General features: G+C 45.1%; 2 non-coding genes across 2 annotated transcripts; both read right to left on the reverse strand.

The window, feature by feature from the left end:
• Positions 1-20,656: 20,656 nt before the first annotated feature.
• TRNAV-CAC lies at positions 20,657-20,729 on the reverse strand. Its single transcript has one exon. It is a non-coding gene; the product is annotated as a tRNA-Val (tRNA).
• A 1,905-nt stretch (positions 20,730-22,634) lies between these two features.
• Positions 22,635-22,707, reverse strand: TRNAV-CAC. Its single transcript has one exon. It is a non-coding gene; the product is annotated as a tRNA-Val (tRNA).
• Positions 22,708-24,597: the final 1,890 nt, after the last annotated feature.

A 24,597-nucleotide genomic window follows, 5' to 3' on the forward strand; every position in this document is an offset into this window, starting at 1 on the left:
ACTTAATTGGCATCTTAGAGACATGGTGGAAAGAGGATAACCAATGGGACAGTGCTATACCGGGGTACAAATTATATCGCAGTGACAGAGAGGAGCACTCGGGAGGAGGTGTGGCGCTTTATGTTCGGGATGGCATAGAGTCCAACAGGATAAACATCCTGCATGAGACTAAATACAAAATTGAATCTTTATGGGTAGAAATCCCTTCTGTGTCAGGGAAGACTATAGTGATAGGGGTATACTACCGTCCACCTGGTCAAGATGGTGAGACGGACAGTGAAATGGTAACAGAAATTAGGGAAGCTAAACAAATTGGTAGTGCAGTAATAATGGGAGACTTCAATTACCCCAATATTGACTGGGTAAATATATCATCGGGTCACACTAGAGAGATAACGTTCCTGGATGGAATAAATGATAGCTTTATGGAGCAACTGGTTAATGAACCGACGAGAGAGGGAGCAATTTTAGATCTAATTCTCAGTGGAGCACAGGACTTGGTGAGAGAGGTAACGGTGATGGGGCCGCTTGGCAATAGTGATCATAATATGATCAAATTTGATTTAATGACTGGAAGAGGAACAGTGTGCAAATCCACAGCTCTCGTGCTAAACTTTCAAAAGGGAAACTTTGATAAAATGAGAAAAATTGTTAGAAAAAAACTGAAAGGAGCAGCTACAAAAGTAAAAAATGTCCAAGAGGCGTGGTCATTGTTAAAAAATACCATCCTAGAAGCACAGTCCAGATGTATTCCACACATTAAGAAAGGTGGAAAAAAGGCAAAACGATTACCGGCATGGTTAAAAGGGGAGGTGAATGAAGCTATTTTAGCCAAAAGATCTTCATTCAAAAATTGGAAGAAGGATCCAACTGAAGAAAATAGGATAAAGCATAAACATTGGCAAGTTAAATGTAAAACATTGATAAGACAGGCTAAGAGAGAATTTGAAAAGAAGTTGGCAGTAGAGGCAAAAACTCACAGTAAAAACTTTTAAAAATATATCCGAAGCAGAAAGCCTGTGAGGGAGTCAGTTGGACCGTTAGATGATTGAGGGGTTAAAGGGGCACTTAGAGAAGATAAGGCCATCGCGGAAAGATTAAATGATTTCTTTGCTTCGGTGTTTACTGAAGAGGATGTTGGGGAGGTACCCATAATGGAGAAGGTTTTCATGGGTAATGATTCAGATGGACTGAATCAAATCACGGTGAACCTAGAAGATGTGGTAGGACTGATTGACAAACTGAAGAGTAGTAAATCACCCGGACCAGATGGTATACACCCCAGAGTTCTGAAGGAACTAAAAAATGAAATTTCAGACCTATTAGTAAAAATTTGTAACTTATCATTAAAATCATCCATTGTACCTGAAGACTGGAGGATAGCATATGTAACCCCAATATTTAAAAAGGGCTCCAGGGGTGATCCGGGAAACTACAGACCGGTTAGCCTGACTTCAGTGCCAGGAAAAATAGTGGAAAGTGTTCTAAACATCAAAATCATAGAACATATAGAAAGACATGGTTTAATGGAACAAAGTCAGCATGGCTTTACCCAAGGCAAGTCTTCCCTCACAAATCTGCTTCACTTTTTTGAAGGAGTTAATAAACATGTGGATAAAGGTGAACCGGTAGATGTAGTATACTTGGATTTTCAGAAGGCGTTTGACAAAGTTCCTCATGAGAGGCTTCTAGGAAAAGTAAAAAGTCATGGGATAGGTGGCGATGTCCTTTCGTGGATTGCAAACTGGCTAAAAGACAGGAAACAGAGAGTAGGATTAAATGGACAATTTTCTCAGTGGAAGGGAGTGGACAGTGGAGTGCCTCAGGGATCTGTATTGGGACCCTTACATTTCAATATATTTATAAATGATCTGGAAAGAAATACGACGAGTGAGATAATCAAATTTGCAGATGACACAAAATTGTTCAGAGTAGTTAAATCACAAGCAGATTGTGATAAATTGCAGGAAGACCTTGTGAGACTGGAAAATTGGACATCCAAATGGCAGATGAAATTTAATGTGGATAAGTGCAAGGTGATGCATATAGGGAAAAATAACCCATGCTATAATTACACAATGCTGGGTTCCATATTAGGTGCTACAACCCAAGAAAGAGATTTATTTATTTATTTAAATGATTTATATACCGGAGGTTCCTGTATAGTATACATATCACCCCGGTTTACAAAGAACAGTAACTATCGCTAAAAAATATAGCGGTTTACATAGAACATAGAACATAATAAAAGAAGTTTTTACATTGAACAAATCTAAGTAAGTAAAGTTTTTACATTGAATAAATTAATTGAAGCAAATAGTGTATGATATTTAACCGTTAATAAACAAGCAGTTAATAAATCAATGAATAACATGGAAAAATATGAAGTCAATATGAGTATATGTATGTAGTATGTATGAATTCAGCATGTGTAAATTTCTGATTGAATAAAATAATAGATCTGAATAAAACGTTGTGGGCTTGAAAATACTTTTCTTCGTGTTCTTGGCTCTAGGGGAAAGCTTGTTTGAACAGCCAAGTCTTAAGTTTCTTTTTAAATGTAGGGTGGCATGTTTCCAAACGAAGGTCTGGAGAGAGCGAGTTCCAAAGTGATGGGCCAGCTGTGGATAATGCACGTTTCCTCAAAATGGATTTCGCCGGTTGTGTGATTAGTCTGTTTTGATAGGCGCTTCTGGTTGGTTTCACGGATGTGTGTAATCGAATTTGAAATGTTAGGTTGAGAGGTGCGATGTTGTGTAAGGCCTTATGAATCATCATTAAAGATTTGAACTGGATCCTGTATTTAATCGGAAGCCAGTGGAGATGGTGGAGAATAGGGGTGATATGATCTCTTTTTTTGGCATTTGAAAGAATTCTTGCAGAGGCATTCAGGACCATCTGAAGTGGTTTGATGGTACATGCTGGAAGGCCTAGGAGGAGGGAGTTACAGTAATCCAGCTTTGGGAGAATGATGGCTTGTAAGACCATGCGGAAGTCTCTGTAAAGGAGGAGAGGTTTGAGTTTCTTTAATGTTTGAAGTTTAAAGAAACATTCTTTTGTTGTGTTGTTGACGAATTTGTTGAGGCAGAGTTTGCTGTCTAAGATGACTCCCAGGTCTCTAACTTGTTGCGAGGTGGAGAGCCCTGCGGTGTCCGGATGTTGGTTAGTGGTAGAAAGTGGGGAGAGGGTATAGTTTTCCGGTGAAATGATGAGGATTTCAGTTTTGTTTTTGTTTAGAACCAAGTTGATGCTGGTGAGTAGATTGTTGATAGCTAACAGACATTTATTCCAGAATGATATGGCTTTGTGTAGGGAATCTTCTATAGGGATGAGGATTTGAATATCATCCACGTATAGGTAATGTCTTAGCTTAAGGTTAGTAAGAAGTTGACAGAGTGGGAGCAGATAAATATTGAAAAGGGTCGGGGAGAGGGATGATCCTTGTGGTACCCCCCTTTTGGATTTAGGTGTCATAGTGGATAACACATTGAAATCGTCGGTTCAGTGTGCTGCGGCAGTCAAAAAAGCAAACAGAATGTTGGGAATTATTAGAAAGGGAATGGTGAATAAAACGGAAAATGTCATAATGCCTCTGTATCGCTCCATGGTGAGACCGCACCTTGAATACTGTGTACAATTCTGGTCGCCGCATCTCAAAAAAGATATAATTGCGATGGAGAAGGTACAGAGAAGGGCTACCAAAATGATAAAGGGAATGGAACAACTCCCCTATGAGGAAAGACTAAAGAGGTTAGGACTTTTCAGCTTGGAGAAGAGACGACTGAGGGGGGATATGATAGAGGTGTTTAAAATCATGAGAGGTCTAGAACGGGTAGATGTGAATCGGTTATTTACTCTTTCAGATAGTAGAAAGACTAGGGGCACTCCATGAAGTTAGCATGGGGCACATTTAAAACTAATCAGAGCAAGTTCTTTTTTACTCAACGCACAATTAAACTCTGGAATTTGTTACCAGAGGATGTGGTCAGTGCAGTTAGTATAGCTGTGTTTAAAAAAGGATTGGATAAGTTCTTGGAGGAGAAGTCCATTACCTGCTATTAAGTTCACTTAGAGAATAGCCACTGACATTAGCAATGGTTACATGGAATAGACTTAGTGTTTGGGTACTTGCCAGGTTCTTATGGCCTGGATTGGCCACTGTTGGAAACAGGATGCTGGGCTTGATGGACCCTTGGTCTGACCCAGTATGGCATTTTCTTATGTTCTTATGTCTTAAGTTACAGGAAATGAAGTCCTAGGGCAAAAGAAGCTCAACACATTATTAGCCGGGTAGACTAACAAAAGCTATTGCTATCCCTGGGAGTGAGTAATAGGAATTAGATCTTCATATCTGGGAAGTCTCCGGATTTGGCCCGGAGACTCCAGAATTCTGAACAAATTGCCGGGTCAACATCCGAAAGCTCCAACTGCAGAGGAAGAAAGCAGGTCTCGAGTGCCGCCGGTGGACCCCATATCACCAGCATCAAAGGCAAGAATAGGCCTGTGCATGATCCAACCGGGAACAGGAGGGAGCCCGCTCAGCTGCTGCTCCTTCTCCTGGACCAGCACCGCGGTATTCAAACATCGCAGAGCTAGCACTTCCTTCATGCTGATCTCATGCATCAGGATGGGATCCATGGGCCACCCTCTTCATTCTTTTTTGGACTGCCATGCACCTCCCCCCCCCCCCCCCCCCGCGGGTGTACCTTTCACCCTCTCCCAAACACCAGGGTCATGCCATTCAGGAGCCAGCACCAGTTTCCAACCCAATCACCTACTGCAAGGGGCATCTTGCAAACCTCTAGGTAAAATTTGTTTTGTTATTAATTTACTCTTTTAAAACTAACTATTCACACTTCCAACCACAGGATTTTCCTTGTTTTTGTCCCCATGATACTCTGGGGTATTCTCCTGATAGAGGAGAGGACTAGAAAAGGGGTGGGCATGAATGAGAGTGTATCAGGCTGTGCAAAGGAGAGATGTGAGTGTGTGTGATCGTGTGTGTATGTGAGAGAGAGAGAGGGAGAGAAGTGAGTGAGAATGAGCATGTATGTCTGTGAACGAAGACGTGAGTGAATAAGTGTGTATATTAGAGTGTGTATGTGTAAGACAAAGTTTGTGTGCATACCCTCGCTCATCTCGCTACTCCATGACAATTTCAGGGTGACCAGAAATCAAAAGTTCCCAGATATATAGATCTTCTCAGATCTGCCAGATACTTGGGACTTGGAATGGGCAATGTCAGAGACAGGATTCTGGGCTCAGTGGACCTTGGCCTGACCCAGCATGGCAACTTCCTACGGTCGCCATTTAAAAACTGCTAGAAAACTAGTGTGTAGGTGTTTTGAACTTTTGCTTTTTAGAAGGGATGATGAGCCAGGCATGCCTGGCATTTTCTGAGTAGATTTAAAAGGCTTCAGTGCCATTCATTTGACGGCTCCTTACACTTTCTAAACGCTCCAAGATCTACATTTTACATTAGGAGAGAGCAGTTATAATGTTATTACTTTGTTATCAATATTTAATTGCTGGTTTATCAGGATGGAAGTGCAGGAGCCCTGCCATGCAATGTAACATTTGTCTCCCTAGAGATGGAGGAACCCAGGCAGAGCTGTAACCTAGCAACCACATCCGACCTAGAAATTTGGGTACATCTCTCCCCAACAGCAACCTTTGCCCACACCTCTTCCAAAAGGGCCCCGGGAACACCACCCCCCCGCCCTCCAGTTCTTTAACAATCAGCTGCTGCCTGGATGCAGAGTTCTTTGCTCTGTAGACTGGCCTGTTTGACATGATGGGGCGAAAGCAGTTTTGTACCCAGCAGGGTGGATGTGGCAGCTACACTGTGATAATAGTGGAAGCTTCCTTTCAGAACAGAGCAATGCAGACAACTGGAGAACAGGAACCTGAAAAAAAAAATCTTAATTTAAGACACTCTCATTTCCTCTATCCCTCCTCATCCTGCTATTTTTCTCTCTCCCATATTTTTCCTGTTTGAAATGCTTTGTCCTGTTCTATCTCATAACCCTGTTTTTTTCTCTCTCTCTCTCCTGCACATCTCCTAACTCTCTCTCTTTTCTCTCCTTGTCTTCCCCATCCTTGCACTCTTTTTTACTCCATTGAGATTTCTCGCTCTCTTTCCTTTTTTCAGCTGACAGTTTTATTATGTAACAGTGGTTAAATGACTATATGCAAAAACCTCTGGTCATCAGACATTCCGATAAAAGCTAAAGCATTAGGTATAGCGGACAAACAACTGGGAAGGTGAAAATTGTGTAACATAATAACATAAAAAGCAAAATAATCCATCCAGTCTGCCCAGCAAGTTGCTTAGGATAATGACTGCCACTCCATGTAGGTTACCATTACCACCGTGCCTTCGGTTAAGGGTAGTAACTGCTTCTCCATGCAGAAATGTAAACTTTGGGTTTAATAGAGGTTATGCCATTTCTTCATTTCCATTCTCTAGCAGGGTTGGTGCAAGAGTATTAGGTGCCCTAGGCGAAACTTACAGCCTGCCTCCCCCTCCCATCACACCCTCCCCACACACAATTAAAAATTATGCATTTAGGAGAGCTTTCAAGATGGCGTCCTGAATAGACGTGTTAGGAAGAAGCTTCCGATTTTTCTTCTAATCTTTTTTCCACTATGCCACATACCAAGCAGAAAGCCTGGGTTCGGTGTGGAGAAAGTACCTCCACTCCGACCGAAGCTTCTCAGCCCCGGATAGGCAGCTTCTTTGCCTCGCTTTCCCCACCAACACCGGGAGACCGGTTCGCAGTGGGGTCAATCGAGGAGCGAGAACTCTCCCCACCGACCGAAATATCTCTGAGTCCCGGTTCATCAAGGAAACCGACGCCGCTGGGCCGAGGCGAAGGACAGAAGCAGCTGGATACCGACTGCCCCTCTGGGGAATTCAGAGGCGAGGCAGAATCAGTAGTGCAGAGGAAAACATCTTTAGGACTTACCATCACGGAGCAAGCCTACACAGACTCAAGTGGAGGTAAAGAAGGAGAGGGTCTGGAGTTTGCTGCAATGCTCGGCTCGTCTGGTGCAAGCAATGGTGTCGGTGAAGCAGTAAGTGGGGGAAGGGAGGCTGGAAACCATGAAGCTAGTAAGGTTTTTTCTATGCTTCCTAAAGAGGAAATAATGCTTTCCATGAACTGGGCAGCCCTTCAATATCTGGAGAAGGCTATAATGGGACTAACAAGTGAGGTGCGAGACATTAAAAGTCATGTAAAACAAAATGGAATCGAATTGGTTAATGAAAATGTTAAAATGGAAAAAATGGAAGAACGGATTGTGGCAGTAGAGAAAATACAGTTAAATTTGGTGCAGAGTGAAACTGAGACAAATAAGAGACTGGAAAAGATAGAAAATAGCATAAGGGCTCACAATTTGAGATTTATAAACTTTCCAGAGTTTAGAAATATACCCCCTTTGGAATTGTTCAAATTGTATGTCTCTCAGGTTTTAAAGATACCTGAAGAAATTAAGCATGTTATTACAAAGGCATACTATCTATTTCCTGGTGAAGTAAACCAAGACAACTTGGAAGAATTATCATTATCTGATTTATCTGCTCTTCTGGAGTCCTCTCAGGAAATGGTGGTCACTCAACGGAGGCCAGTATTAGTTTCTTTTGCATTTTTAATGGATAAGAACGATGTCTTCAAGCAGTTCTTTCAGAATAACCAAGTGTTATTTTTTGGTCAAAGATATGGTGCTACTCGGACTTGGTTAAGCAAACACAATTGCAGAGAAAATCATTTCTTAATATGAGGGTGGAAGTTCTTCAAAAAGGAGAAACTTTTAAATTGCAATTTCTTTGTAAGTGCCATGTATCTCTTGGGGAGCAGAGATTTATATTCCTAGAACCATTACAGTTAAGATCTTTCTTGGATACTCATGCCAACCCCATTTAAACTTGGTGTATATGAGGTAATATGGTGGAGGTCTATCCAGGATGACCAATGATTTTGTTTTACTATTTCTGATATGATGTATCGCTCCTTTTTCCATAGCTCTCCCGTATTTCCTTTATTAATATTGAGTACAGAGAAATTTAATTTGTTAAATGGTAATTGTAATTGCATTTATTTATTACTTCAACTATACTTGAGATATTTCTTTGACAAGTGGATGCTTGTATTATGTTTAAAATGCAATAAATAAATTTTTTTTTAAAAATTATGCATTTATAATAGATTTTACATGAACAAGAACTTTTAGAGGTCAATATTCAAAAGCCATTTAGATGGATAACTGAAAAGTTATCTGTCTAAATAGCTAACCGGTGATATTAAAAGCCGTATGAGACGATGGCATTCTGGTGAGGAGTACAGTTAGCCGCTTACCTTATGCAGTTAACTCTGGTCAAGCTGTAAGGCTGTCTTAAAGTAAACCACATAAACATATGCAGCTAACTTTAAGATAGCCGGGTATGTTTATCTGGCTAACTAGCCGAGCCGTTCAGCAGCTGAATATTGGCCTCCCAAATTATAGTCTTCCGAGATAAAAATATCACTTACAATATGTACATTATATTTAAATGTACTGATGAGGTATCAGCCAGAAATCCCTACAAAAAAGAAAAGAAGATCCTTAGAATTGGTATCAGGCCTATTGTTGTTGCACTTGGAGATGGACCCTTGTCCTGGAGCAGTGGAGAACAGCTCCCTGGTAGGGACCAGGAAGTAGAGATGTGAATCGTGTCCTCGATCGTCTTAACGATCGATTTCGGCTGGGAGGGGGAGGGAATCGTATTGTTGCCGTTTGGGGGGGTAAAATATCGTGAAAAATCGTGAAAAATCGAAAAAACGTAAAATCGCAAAACCGGCACATTAAAACCCCCTAAAACCCACCCCCGACCCTTTAAATTAAATCCCCCACCCTCCCGAACCCCCCCCCAAATGACTTAAATAACCTGCGGGTCCAGCGGCGGTCCGGAACGGCAGCGGTCCGGAACAGGCTCCTGCTACTGAATCTTGTTGTCTTCGGCCGGCGCCATTTTCCAAAATGGCGCCGAAAAATGGCGGCGGCCATAGACGAACACGATTGGACGGCAGGAGGTCCTTCCGGACCCCCGCTGGACTTTTGGCAAGTCTTGTGGGGGTCAGGAGGCCCCCCCCAAGCTGGCCAAAAGTTCCTGGAGGTCCAGCGGGGGTCAGGGAGCGATTTCCCGCCGCGAATCGTTTTCGTACGGAAAATGGCGCCGGCAGGAGATCGACTGCAGGAGGTCGTTCAGCGAGGCGCCGGAACCCTCGCTGAACGACCTCCTGCAGTCGATCTCCTGCCGGCGCCATTTTCCGTACGAAAACGATTCGCGGCGGGAAATCGCTCCCTGACCCCCGCTGGACCTCCAGGAACTTTTGGCCAGCTTGGGGGGGGCCTCCTGACCCCCACAAGACTTGCCAAAAGTCCAGCGGGGGTCCGGAAGGACCTCCTGCCGTCCAATCGTGTTCGTCTATGGCCGCCGCCATTTTTCGGCGCCATTTTGGAAAATGGCGCCGGCCGAAGACAACAAGATTCAGTAGCAGGAGCCCGTTCCGGACCGCTGCCGTTCCGGACCGCCGCTGGACCCGCAGGTTATTTAAGTCATTTGGGGGGGGGGTTCGGGAGGGTGGGGGATTTAATTTAAAGGGTCGGGGGTGGGTTTTAGGGGGTTTTAGTGTGCCGGCTCACGATTCTAACGATTTATAACGATAAATCGTTAGAATCTCTATTGTATTGTGTTCCATAACGGTTTAAGACGATATTAAAATTATCGGACGATAATTTTAATCGTCCTAAAACGATTCACATCCCTACCAGGAAGCACCTGCTCCCAGGGCACAGAAGGAGACAGAGGCTAGGATGAAACAATACATGAACTAAAGCCACACTGCTAATAAAAGCCCTGGTGCTGTAGATGGAAATGAGCAGGACAAATTAACAATCAAATGCTCTTTTAAAAAGAAATGTTTTAAGGGCTTTTTTGAACATCTGAAGGCCTATAATGCTGCACAACTCAAAAAGCAAGGAGTTCCAGAAGATGGGACCTGCAGTAGAAAATGTCCTTTTGTGGGTCTCTGCCAAAGGTACGAGTCATAGGGAAGGAATGTCAAGGAGATTTTGATTTGAAGATCGCAGTGTACATGAGAGAGTACAGACTATTAAGGTGGCATCAATCCATGAACTGTTAATATTGTGAAGTAGGTTGTGGATTGTAGCTGTTAATTTATAAAGGATATCTTTCTAAAGCGATAACCAGTGGAAGGACTGTAAAATTGGTGTAATTATGATAGTATATTTTTGCACTCATAAGAACTCGAGCTGCGGCATTTTGGATCATCTGTAGGGGTCAGGGTGGTTTGATGGAGGCCAATATATAGGGCATTACAATAATCTAGTCCAGTGAAACATAGAAACATAGAAATGACGGCAGAAGAAGACCACACGGTCCATCCAGTCTGCCCAGCAAGTTTCGCACTTTTTTTTTTCTCATACTTATCTGTTACTCTTCGCTCTTAGTAACCTTTTGGTTCTATTTCCCTTCTACCCCCACCATTAATGAGAGAGCAGTGTTGGAACTGCATCTAAGTGAAATATCTAGCTTAATTAGTTAAGGGTAGTAACCGCCACAATAAGCAAGCTACACCCATGCTTATTTGTAGGGATGTGAATCGTTTTAGGACGATTAAAATTATCGTCCGATAATTTTAATATCGTCTTAAACCGTTATGGAACACAATACAATAGAGATTCTAACGATTTATCATTATAAATCGTTAGAATCGTGAGCCGGCACACTAAAACCCCCTAAAACCCACCCCCGACCCTTTAAATTAAATCCCCCACCCTCCCGAACCCCCCCCCAAATGAGTTAAATAACCTGCGGGTCCAGCGGCGGTCCGGAACGGCAGCGGTCCGGAACGGGCTCCTGCTCCTGAATCTTGTTGTCTTCAGCCGGCGCCATTTTCCAAAATGGCGCCGAAAAATGGCGGCGGCCATAGACGAACACGATTGGACGGCAGGAGGTCCTTCCGGACCCCCGCTGGACTTTTGGCAAGTCTCGTGGGGGTCAGGAGGCCCCCCACAAGCTGGCCAAAAGTTCCTGGAGGTCCAGCGGGGGCCAGGGAGCGATTTCCCGCCGCGAATCGTTTTCGTACGGAAAATGGCGCCGGCAGGAGATCGACTGCAGGAGGTCGTTCAGCGAGGCGCCGGAACCCTCGCTGAACGACCTCCTGCAGTCGATCTCCTGCCGGCGCCATTTTCCGTACGAAAACGATTCGCGGCAGGAAATCGCTCCCTGACCCCCGCTGGACCTCCAGGAACTTTTGGCCAGCTTGTGGGGGGCCTCCTGACCCCCACGAGACTTGCCAAAAGTCCAGCGGGGGTCCAGAAGGACCTCCTGCCGTCCAATCGTGTTCGTCTATGGCCGCCGCCATTTTTCGGCGCCATTTTGGAAAATGGCGCCGGCTGAAGACAACAAGATTCAGGAGCAGGAGCCCATTCCGGACCGCTGCCGTTCCGGACCGCCGCTGGACCCGCAGGTTATTTAAGTCATTTGGGGGGGGGTTCGGGAGGGTGGGGGATTTAATTTAAAGGGTCGGGGTGGGTTTTAGGGGGTTTTAATGTGCCGGTTTTGCGATTTTTAGATTTTTAGATTTTTCACGATTTTTCACGATTTTTCACGATATTTTACCCCCCCAAACGGCAACAATACGATTCCCTCCCAGCCGAAATCGATCGTTAAGACGATCGAGGACACGATTCACATCCCTACTTATTTGTTTACCCAGACTAAATAATCCAGTCCTTGTTGGTTGTTGTCTGTACATAGATCCACTTTTCTTCATTCCCCCTGCCGTTGAAGTTATGCTGGATAGGCATTGAAAGTAAAGTATCAGACTATCTCCCCTGCCATTGAAGCAGAGAGCTATGCTGGATATGCATTGAAAGTGAGGTATCAGACTTTCTCTCCTGCCATTGAAGCAGAGAGTTATGCTGGATATGCTTGAAGTATCAGCCTTTCTCCCCTGCCGTTGAAGCAGAGAGCTATGCTGGATATGCTTGAAATATCAGTCTTTCTCCCCTGTCGTTGAAGCAGAGAGCTATGCTGGATATGCATTGAAAGTGAAGTATCAGGCTTATCTGGATTGGGGTAGTAGCCGCTAGGGGTGTGCATTCGTTTTGAACGCATATGTAAAACGCAACTTATATTTTTAAAAGAGAAAAAAAAGGTTTGAGGAGAAACGCATCGCGAGTTCCAACTTATTCAACATAGATATGTTGAATACGTTGAACCTAAATAAACACTTAAACCCCCCACCCTCCTGACCCCCCCAAGACTTACCAAAACTCCCTGGTGGTCCAGCGGGGAGTCAGGAAGCCATCCCTGAACTCCTTTGCGATTTCCTCATGGCGCCGATAGCCTGTGTCACAGGGGCTGCCCGTGCCATTGGTCAGCCTCTGTCACATGGTCACCGGCGCCATCTTGTGCTCCTACCACGTGACAGGTAGGTCATGTGGCAGGAGGTCGCTCCGGGACCCCCGCTGGACCCAACCGGAACTTTTGGCCAGCTTGGGGGGGCCTCCTGACCCCCCCAAGCTGGCCAAAAGTTCCGGTTGGGTCCAACAGGGGTCCGGGAGCGGAGGCGCGGAGGAGCACGTGACGCCGACGTCACGCCGACGTCATGTGCTCCTCCATGCCTCCGCTCCCGCCCCCCCCCCAAGCTGGCCAAAAGTTCCTGTTGGGTCCAACGGGGGTCCGGGAGCGGAGGAGCACGTGACGCCGATGTCACGCCGACGTCACGTGCTCCTCCGTGCCTCCGCTCCCGGACCCCCGTTGGACCCAACCGGAACTTTTGGCCAGCTTGGGGGGGCAAGCTGGCCAAAAGTTCCGGTTGGGTCCAACGGGGGTCCGGGAGCGGAGGAGCACGTGATGCCGGAGCGGAGGAGCACGTGACGCCGGAGCGGAGTGACGCCGGCGTCAAGTGCTCCTCCGCGCCTCCGCTCCCGGACCCCCGTTGGACCCAACCGGAACTTTTGGCCAGCTTGGGGGGGGGGTCAGGAGGCCCCCCCCAAGCTGGCCAAAAGTTCCGGTTGGGTCCAACGGGGGTCCCGGAGCGACCTCCTGCCACATGACCTACCTGTCACGTGGTAGGAGCACAAGATGGCGCCGGTGACCATGTGACAGGTGCTGACTAATGGCACAGCAGCCCCTGTGACACAGGCTATCGGCGCCATGAGGAAATTGCAGACGAGTGCAGGGATGGCTTCCTAACTCCCCGCTGGACCACCAGGGAGTTTTGGTAAGTCTTGGGGGGGGGATTAAGGAGGGTGGGGGGTTTAAATTTTTATTTAGGGAACCGGTGAACGTATGGACAGACCCTCAACTTATGGAATTCTCCATATGTCCATATTGAACGAAATCGACACCCCACGAAAACTTATCAACGATTCAACGAAAACATTTTGCCTGCACATCCCTAGTAGCCGCCGTAACAAGCAAGCTACTCCCTGCTTTTTTGTGAATGCAAATCCTTTTTTCCACATTTCCTCTTGCCATTGAAGCTTAGAGCAATGCTGGAGTCACATTAACCATGTGTATGTTTATTGAATAAGGGTATTATCTCCAGGAAGTAGCCGTCATTCCTGCAAGCCACCCACTCTTCATTCACGTCCTCTAGACTTTATGGATCCACAGTGTTTATCCCACACCCCTTCTTCACAGTTCTGGTCTTCACCACTTCCTCATATGAGAGATTGTAAAATGGTATGAATGACGTCTAGGTTATATATATTTAGGTGCTTCAGTGTTACAGGCGCGTCCACCACACCGCTGACGGGCCGAGGGTTTGGAGGCCCTCGGATACTATCGTAGGCGCGAGGAGCGCGGCCGTCTCTAGAGCAGGTGGTGAGCCCTTGGGCCATGGCAAGACTCAAGGAGGAGCCCCAAGCCACACCGTGGGAGGTGAGCCGGTGCAGGCATGGTGAGGCAGGCAGGAACAGAAGCAGGGGGTAAGGAGCGGAATCTGACCCTCAGCCGGACTTGCACGCCCATGGCAACCAACACTGGGATGTTGATTGATGAACGGTCCTCCGACTGTTCCAAGCCCTTTCGGACCTGCCGCTGGGTATGGCATAGGGCGGAAGGCCGGACAGAGGCGAGGGCAGACAGAGTCCTTAGAACTGAAGACATCAGACGGGGGCTGAAGCAGACATCCAAGACAGGGCTGAAACAAGACATCAAGGCAAGGGCTGAAGCAAGATATGGCACTGTCTCTCAAGGCGCCCTACACAGCCAGCACGGCTGGACTGGTCACGGACCACCCTGTCCTACAATCGCGGGAGCGGACACGTGCAGGGAAGAGGAAGCGGTGGGTACTGCACTCCTGGCAGTCAAGGCAGGGTAGGTTGTTGCACTCCTGGCAGCCTAAAGCAGGATTTGCTGCACTCCTGGCAGCCGAAAGCAGGAAGGAAAAGCAGGAATTAGATCAGGCACTGGAACGGGAACAGACATCAGGTAACTTCAGGAGCAGACATCAAGGCAGAGACAGGACAAGGAGCCATCAAAGCAAGGCTGACCACGGAGGACCTGGATCAGGAGAGGTTGCAGGCAACTGTAGAACCCAATCCAACGGCAAACTGGAACTGAAGAGGAAGTCCTTTTATACAGCTGATGTGGGCAACTCCCTGGGAGGAGTTCACTTGGACCGCCCCTTGCTGGCCCTATAACTGAGGTGGAGTGCCGCGGGCGGCCCCTAGGGAGAAGGGCGTGGCCGGAACCAGGAAGTCCAAGCAAGCACAAGCAAGCCACAGGCAGGCCTCAAGAACAGCTAGGCCTTCCAGGCCCTGGAGCAATCCTGGATGGTACACAGGCGAGGCCCTGGCTTCGGAGCGGCCTCCGGGGGAGAAGGTGAGATACCTCCTGTAGCGCAGCAACAGGGGGAATCGTAACACTTCAGTCTCCTCTCATAAGTCTTCCAGTACAGATCCTATACCATTTTAGTTGCTTTTCTGTAGACTGCTTCCATCCTGCCCTTATCCTTTATGAGATGTACTCTCCAGAGCTGAACACAGTATTCCAGGTGAGGCCTCACTAACAACCTGTGCAAGAGCAGTATTTCCTTATATTTATTTATTTCCAAAGCTTATATTCTACACATATCTAAAATCAAAGGTGGATTCCAAAGTAACATACATACTAAAAAGAATGAGATACATAAAAACAGCAATCAAACATATTGACATATGACAAAAACAATTTCCTTTTTCCTGCTGATTATACCTTTCTCTGTTAAGCTCAGTATCCCTCTGGCCTTAGCCAGCCTGGAGGGCTGATGATGAGTTTTTGAAAGAACAGAAAGGGTGATTTCCTAAAGTGATGTTGTGGTACACAAAATTATGTCTGTATGCTTATACAGGCTGTTATCTCTATTTAAATAATTGGGGTCTTTCAGGAAAAAACGATAGTGAGAGGATCCTGCAGCACCTGGGCTGTGAGAGAATCCACAATAACCAGTAGTGAGAGTGCTATCCACTGGTTCTGATATACATTTTTCATGCAGGTTGTTTGTATTCAACTTCAGGAACTTCAACCAGAAGTAGCATGGTGACACCATAAGGATTGGTGTACAGAGAAAAGCAGAGGTAGCCAATAAGGTCAGCCTGTAGAACTGTCCTAAAGTTAGCAGTGTAAATTTGCATCTGCTAATTATCTTACGTAAGTGATATCAGACTTATTTACTTTGCAGTATTGGCTGAGTGGGATGACTTAGATGAAACAGAGGGAGTTCAGGCTGAAGAACCAGGAAGATCTCAATGACATGGAGAAGGACTGGATGAACTGGTGGAGGAATCAGAAAACTGGTAATTTCAATTGCACACACATGTTTTAAAATATACTGACTCCTGCTTGTAAATCAGGTTTTATGTGAGCAAGTCCTACTTTATTTTCCTGCATAAAATAAGTGTCTATATCTTTAAAATTGATAGGAAAAGTGTGTTCAATGTTTTGAAATATTCTCGTTCATTGCATTGCATATATTTATATGTACAGTAAGCATACATACATGCATATTGTTGTGGGGTAGAGATATTCTATTTTTTTTTCAAAATAATTTTTATTAACTGGAAGATGCTACACTCACATGGGAGAACAATAGCATATGCAACACAGAAAACAGCATACAATACAAGCGTTGTACATACATGTTCGGTCTAACAACCGATCCCACTATAACGTATTCCCTGGTTTTCTCTTTTTTTCCCCTCCATCCAATCCTAGCCCAATCATCCCCTCCCCACAGAAACATCTCCAAAGCATATCCATTCATACCTCCACCATACCACATACAGACCTCTCTTTCCTTCCCTATGCCCTCCCCCCCTCGGAACCTCAGTTAAGACCATATGGGCTTATATCCAGTGTCATTCAGCTCAGTTTGTAAAGCAAGAGGAAACAAGGCATAACATGCATTCCAACAAGCATTATATATCTTGTCCGGTTTTCTCTTGCCCAAGCGGAAGTCCATATATTCAATCTGTAGTAAAGAGGCCATCCTGCCAAACCACGCATCAACTGAAGGTTGCGCCAAGGAATTGGTTCAGAGAGCCAGTATGGTACGGCATGCCAATATAACCGCACCGATGGTCAATTAAGGGCAATATCCTGATCCCCAATCTCAAAAGGATACTCACCAGCAACCGTGAATTGTACAACAATGACACCAACTTAGGTACCAGACCCTGCCAGAAACCCAGATGCCAATTCTGTCCACAGATTAAGCCAGACAACACCTTCAGCTGCAACATCCGGCTCCTTTCACTGCTCTTCCTCCAAGGTGATACATGCCTTGTCACTCTGATGTCTACATAGGACAAACAAGTCAATCTATAAGGAAAAGAATAAATGGACATAAATCTGTCATGAGAAATGGCAACATTCAGAAACCAGTATCAGAACATTTCAACCTTGCACTGACACTTGAAAACTGTCTTTTTAAAACTTAATGACAATGTTTACCTGAAATTTAAAGGTACTCACAAACCAAATGATATAGATTTGGTATATGTTTTACAACATACCCAACTCACACCACAAATTAAAAAGATTTTGTTAAAATACTGGCATGTTCTAAGCCCCCACCCAGTGTTCAATCATGTTCCCACGTTTGTATATTCTAGAGGGCAGAACATCAAACAACGTGTGATCAGAGCCTCAGTTTCAGCACCAATAGCCCCATTTTTGACAGGACAGACATCCTGTGGCAAATGCATTTTTTGTCCACAAGCGCACCAAGGTACAACCTGGAGCCATCCAACTTCGGGGTACATAGTGAAAATCAATAGTGATGTCAATTGTAATACAGATTTCGTCATTTACGCTTTACAGTGTCCATGTCCGAAAGTATATATAGGCAGGACCAAAAGAAAGATCAAGGTCCGCCTTACGGAACACAAAAGCAGAATTAATAATAAAGATCAGAAGGCACCAATTGTACAACACTGCATTGACTTTTCACATACTTTTAATGATCTTAGATGGACTATCATAGAACATGTTCGCTCATCTTGGAGAGGAGGAGACCGTATCAGTATTCTTAATAAGCAAGAAAACGCATGGATTTTTCACCTAAACACTTTAGAACCAATTGGTCTTAATGATAAGATTGAGTGGCATACATTGATTTAGATACAGCATTCTGCATTCCGTTCAGGTAGCATGACGTCATTAGCACCGCCCACTTTCTTTCGTCATTAGCACCGCCCATTTTTCTTCAAAGGATTTCCCTTTAAATATGGCCCCTCAGTCGGCGTTTTTCGCGCCAATAAAGGAGCCGTAGGAGCAGCCGGTAAACAAATAGTGAGAACCTTTAAATTTCAGGTAAACATTGTCATTAAGTTTTAAAAAGACAGTTTTCAAGTGTCAGCGAACATTTTTCAAAATCTTGATAGATAATCACCTTTCAACGCTGAAATAAATACATAGTTTGTTTAACAATTTTCTTAAAGAGTTTCAGTCTCACTACTGCACACGTTCATGAATCTGGCATTCACTTGTTTGAAAAAGGGATCTTTAATTCGATTTCATTTTTAAGCCGCTCAAGGTGCAATACAGCTTAGAGATTTTTTCCTCATCTCTCTAGCGGAGCTTCATAAACCGCGATTGCAGCGGCACAGTCCACACTCTGATGAATGACAGCTGCCATTATTTCACGTATGTATCTCACTTCCTATGAGCCAATGTTAAGTGAAATATTATTCAATAACTTAAAGATGTCTTCATACATGCTCTTTATAGAATCAACATTCCACGAGTCTCTCTTGAAACAATCAGCCCTTGATGAAGGAGCCAGCCTCCGAAACATCTAGATGTCGGCTGTTAAAGACTGACCTCAGAATACAAGATAAGTGACAGCAATGGCACTTGTGTTGCCAGCATCATTATAATTTGAAAGTGGACTTTTTCAAGAGCATCATCACTGAGGTACCTAATGATTTATAAGACTTAGTTTAGGCTCACAGACACGATAGCTGCACTATCAAGCAGAATCGTATGAAGGTACACTCAGTATTTAAAATTAGACATCCATATAACAGGTTATTTATTTGTTCAGATTGAGATTACATGTTATATTATTCAGGGTCTTATATTTAACTAGAATGTTACTCGGCATGTCTACTAGGAACTGTTTCTGCCTGGTTTCAAACCAGGGACCTGTCGCGTGTGAGGCAAACGTGATAACCACCACACTACAGAAACTGAGGTTTTTGATGTGTGCTGGCTTCTTTCTAATAAAAAGATTGTCTCACAGGGTCATGGCTGTATGAGATTCAGGAAGGATTATCCTTGGGTAAAATTCATCTACCTGCTTGTATTTTATATTTGCAGTTGAAATGCCGAGGTCGTGCTGGATTAACGCCAACTTGCACTCCAACTAGGTTTGTCAGGAGAGGACGGTTAAAGGTAGTGCACCCACCCCCTCCCAACACCACCTGTACTGCACAGGTGGAGATCTTCCCAAGTTTGCTTTCAGTTGTCAGAATGGCTGAGTGGTCTAAGGCGCCAGATTCAAGTCTTTCTGCTTCCCTGTGCTGGGTGTTCTGGTCTCCTGATGGAGGTGTGGGTTCAAATCCCTGTTCTGACAAGCTCATCCTGTAGTTTAGAGCCTCAGGCTTATTTTTTCAATACATTTTAGGTTCTAATTGAAAAAGCAGACATGACAAGCTGGGTCACACAGATGGTCAATTAAGGACAGTATCCTGATCCCCAATCTCAAACGGATACTCACCAGCAACCGTGAATTGTACAACAATGACACCAACTTAGGTACCAGACCCTGCCAGAAACCCACATGCCAATTCTGTCCACAGATTAAGCCAGACAACACCATCACAGGAGCCAACAACATCAGCTGCAACATCCGGCCCCTTTCACTGCTCTTCCTCCAAGGTGATACATGCCTTGTCACTCTGATGTCTACCTAGGACAAACAAGTCAATCTATAAGGAAAAGAATAAATGGACATAAATCTGTCATGAGAAATGGCAACATTCAGAAACCAGTATCAGAACATTTCAACCTTGCAGGACATTCTCTATCTGACCTTAAAGTAGCTATTCTCCTACAGAGAAACTTCAAAGGAGCACTCCAGGATGTAACTGCTGAACTGGAGCTCATTAACAAAACTAACAGCATCACCCTGGGTCTGACATAGACAATGGCCTCATGACTCATCACAGCTATCTGTGAACTTAACCTTTAGCAGCTCCAGCTGCCTTTTCACACTTACCTCAGTTATCAATAGGCTATACTCTAATGCTATTACCACTCTCTCCACATCATTTCCTGACTAACCCAGTGCCTTCTCTATGTTCCCCATATATTTTATCCATCTCATTCAAAAGAGTATTCACTTAGGAGCAGAGCTGTGTATATCACAGCGCAGCCATGACTCTTCAATGGTCTCTTCTGTTGCTGACTTCAGGAGGGCTAAGAGAATGAATCAACATAAACTGTAAACTCAGGATCAGCCGAGAAGGAAGCAGAGATCAGAAGCAGGTGATTTCCCAGCGGATGCTGTCTCTCTGAAATGTCATTTCCAGAAACTTTATTTCTTTTGCTGTCATGTCGGATTTCTTGGCTTTCTAGCACCCTAAGTATCACCTCGATTAAATAGTCCTTTGAGCACCACAGCAATGATATCAACACACCCACTGTTATCGTCGAGGCTGTGTTATGCTTAAGTCCTGATTGCTTACCTCCTATCTCAACCTGATGGTGACAGATAGGTGCCAGAGGATGCAGGACGTGGTTCTTTCAGCTCTTAACTCTGATACGTATGTTTTGTCTCTACTTGTCTTTCTTAATAAGCTTTCGCACATTATTACGTCATGTTTGGTTACTAGGGTTCGATGTTTTATTTCATGTGTAATATTTGAAATATTTCTTGAAATCTTAAAAAGCACTTTAACATCCACAGTTGTATATTAAGGAATTGAGATGGTTAGCAAGAAATAATGCAAAATGCCTGTGATGATAGGCACTTCACCACTTTGGATTAGGGAGAGCTGCATATGCTCTAGAATGTTACTCGGCATGTCTGTCCCGAGACAGGTGAAGACCGTGAGGAGGCAGAACATTAAAACTAGTGTAAAAACTAGGAACTGTTTCTGCCTGGTTTCGAACCAGGGACCTTTCGCGTGTGAGGCGAACGTGATAACCACTACACTACAGAAACTGAGGCCTTTGGACGTGTGCTGGCTTCTTTCTAATAAAAAGATTGTCTGACAGGGTCATGGCTGTATGAGATTCAGGAAGGATTATCCTTGGGTAAAATTCATCTACCTGCTTGTATTTTATATTTGCAGTTGAAATGCCGAGGTCGTGCTGGATTAACGCCAACTTGCACTCCAACTAGGTTTGTCAGGAGAGGACGGTTAAAGGTAGTGCACCCACCCCCTCCCAACACCACCTGTACTGCACAGGTGGAGATCTTCCCAAGTTTGCTTTCAGTTGTCAGAATGGCTGAGTGGTGTAAGGTGCCAGGCTCAAGTCTTCCTGCTTCCCTGTGCAGGGTGTTCTGGTCTCCTGGTGGAGGAGTGGGTTCAAATCCCTGTTCTGACAAGCTCATTCTGTAGTTTAGAGCCTCAGGCTTATTTTTTCAATACATTTTAGGTTCTAATTGAAAAAGCAGACATGACAAGCTGGGTCACACCAATGGTCAATTAAGGACAGTATCCTGATCCCCAATCTCAAACGGATACTCACCAGCAACCGTGAATTGTACAACAATGACACCAACTTAGGTACCAGACCCTGCCAGAAACCCACATGCCAATTCTGTCCACAGATTAAGCCAGACAACACCATCACAGAAGCCAACAACATCAGCTGCAACATCCGGCCCCTTTCACTGCTCTTCCTCCAAGGTGATACATGCCTTGTCACTCTGATGTCTACCTAGGACAAACAAGTCAATCTATAAGGAAAAGAATAAATGGACATAAATCTGTCATGAGAAATGGCAACATTCAGAAACCAGTATCAGAACATTTCAACCTTGCAGGACATTCTCTATCTGACCTTAAATTAGCTATTCTCCTACAGAGAAACTTCAAAGGAGCACTCCAGGATGTAACTGCTGAACTGGAGCTCATTAACAAAACTAACAGCATCACCCTGGGTCTGACATAGACAATGGCCTCATGACTCATCACAGCTATCTGTGAACTTAACCTTTAGCAGCTCCAGCTGCCTTTTCACACTTACCTCAGTTATCAATAGGCTATACTCTAATGCTATTACCACTCTCTCCACATCATTTCCTGACTAACCCAGTGCCTTCTCTATGTTCCCCATATATTTTATCCATCTCATTCAAAAGAGTATTCACTTAGGAGCAGAGCTGTGTATATCACAGCGCAGCCATGACTCTTCAATGGTCTCTTCTGTTGCTGACTTCAGGAGGGCTAAGAGAATGAATCAACATAAACTGTAAACTCAGGATCAGCCGAGAAGGAAGCAGAGATCGGAAGCAGGTGATTTCCCAGCGGATGCTGTCTCTCTGAAATGTCATTTCCAGAAACTTTATTTCTTTTGCTGTCATGTCGGATTTCTTGGCTTTCTAGCACCCTAAGTATCACCTCGATTAAATAGTCCTTTGAGCACCACAGCAATGATATCAACACACCCACTGTTATCGTCGAGGCTGTGTTATGCTTAAGTCCTGATTGCTTACCTCCTATCTCAACCTGATGGTGACAGATAGGTGCCAGAGATGCAGGACGTGGTTCTTTCAGCTCTTATCTCTGATACGTATGTTTTGTCTCTACTTGTCTTTCTTAATAAGCTTTCGCACATTATTACGTCATGTTTGGTTACTAGGGTTCGATGTTTTATTTCATGTGTAATATTTGAAATATTTCTTGAAATCTTAAAAAGCACTTTAACATCCACAGTTGTATATTAAGGAATTGAGATGGTTAGCAAGAAATAATGCAAAATGCCTGTGATGATAGGCACTTCACCACTTTGGATTAGGGAGAGCTGCATATGCTCTAGAATGTTACTCGGCATGTCTGTCCGGACACAGGTGAAGACCGTGAGGAGGCAGAACATTAAAACTAGTGTAAAAACTAGGAACTGTTTCTGCCTGGTTTCGAACCAGGGACCTTTCGCGTGTGAGGCGAACGTGATAACCACTACACTACAGAAACTGAGGCCTTTGGACGTGTGCTGGCTTCTTTCTAATAAAAAGATTGTCTGACAGGGTCATGGCTGTATGAGATTCAGGAAGGATTATCCTTGGGTAAAATTCATCTACCTGCTTGTATTTTATATTTGCAGTTGAAATGCCGAGGTCGTGCTGGATTAACGCCAACTTGCACTCCAACTAGGTTTGTCAGGAGAGGACGGTTAAAGGTAGTGCACCCACCCCCTCCCAACACCACCTGTACTGCACAGGTGGAGATCTTCCCAAGTTTGCTTTCAGTTGTCAGAATGGCTGAGTGGTCTAAGGTGCCAGACTCAAGTCTTTCTGCTTCCCTGTGCTGGGTGTTTTGGTCTCCTGATGGAGGCGTGGGTTCAAATCCCTGTTCTGACAAGCTCATCCTGTAGTTTAGAGCCTCAGGCTTTTTTTTCAATACATTTTAGGTTCTAATTGAAAAAGCAGACATGACAAGCTGGGTCACACCGATGGTCAATTAAGGACAGTATCCTGATCCCCAATCTCAAACGGATACTCACCAGCAACCGTGAATTGTACAACAATGACACCAACTTAGGTACCAGACCCTGCCAGAAACCCACATGCCAATTCTGTCCACAGATTAAGCCAGACAACACCATCACAGAAGCCAACAACATCAGCTGCAACATCCGGCCCCTTTCACTGCTCTTCCTCCAAGGTGATACATGCCTTGTCACTCTGATGTCTACCTAGGACAAACAAGTCAATCTATAAGGAAAAGAATAAATGGACATCTACCTGCTTGTATTTTATATTTGCAGTTGAAATGCCGAGGTCGTGCTGGATTAACGCCAACTTGCACTCCAACTAGGTTTGTCAGGAGAGGACGGTTAAAGGTAGTGCCCCCATCCCCTCCCAACACCACCTGTACTGCACAGGTGGAGATCTTCCCAAGTTTGCTGCCTGAGGCATAGCTATAGAATCCAGATGGGCGTTAAGTCGTTCCAAGGAAGACGCCATGGATTCTAGTGTGTGTTGCTGCTCCATGACCTTCTGGGCTAAACCAGGAATGGCCTGACGAGCTGAAGCCTCTTCCGGGTCCATGGCCTTGGTATTCTGTTATGATTCAGAAAGTGGACCTCTGTTCCGAGGTACAGTCAGCGCTACCAAAAAGGGAGTCAACCCTCTTCGGTCTCTACCGTCGGATGGCAAGGCCTGCTGATGTAGATGTTAGATGAAGGCTTCACCCTGGAAGCTCGTGATCCCCCCAGGAGGAGCCCGTAGGGACACGGCCACTGGGTCTTAGGAGACTCCCTGAAGACTGAATATTGTCTGGATGCAGGCACCTCCTGCAGGTCATGGGTTCCAGACGGCTGGCACCTCCAGCAGGTCGTAATCAGTCCGGGAGTAGATGTTGAAGGATAGTCCAAAGCCAGTCCAAGGGTCGAAGTCCAGAGAGAGGTCGAGAGCCGGTCCAGGAGTAGACGGGAGAGTGGTCCGAAGTCTGTCCAGGAGCAACACAGGAGAGCGGTCCGAAGCCAGTCCAAGTCAACACCAGAAACTCACCACCGCCGGTCCGAAGGTCAGAAGCCAAAGAATCAATCCAACGAAGCAGAGGAGCAGAAGCAGGACGAAGAGCAAATCCAGGAACACGGAACACAGGAACCAAGCACAGAGCTTCAATACCAAGGCAAGGGTCTGAGTGTCAGACCTTGCCTTAAATACAGGAACTGGAGGGAGGAGTCCCAGGAGGAGCCATGACAATTTCCTGTCATGGCTCCTTTAAATTCTCTCTTCAGCCGCGTGCGCGGCTCCTAGCAGGCTGAGGGGGAGGAGCCGGCCCGGCTGAGAGAAAACCATGTGGCCGGGCTTGGCAGAGTCAGCAGCCATGAAGAAGGAAACGGAGAAGGCTGCCTGC

Source organism: Rhinatrema bivittatum, chromosome 3 (assembly GCF_901001135.1).
Source record: "Rhinatrema bivittatum chromosome 3, aRhiBiv1.1, whole genome shotgun sequence".
NCBI lineage: Eukaryota > Metazoa > Chordata > Amphibia > Gymnophiona > Rhinatrematidae > Rhinatrema > Rhinatrema bivittatum.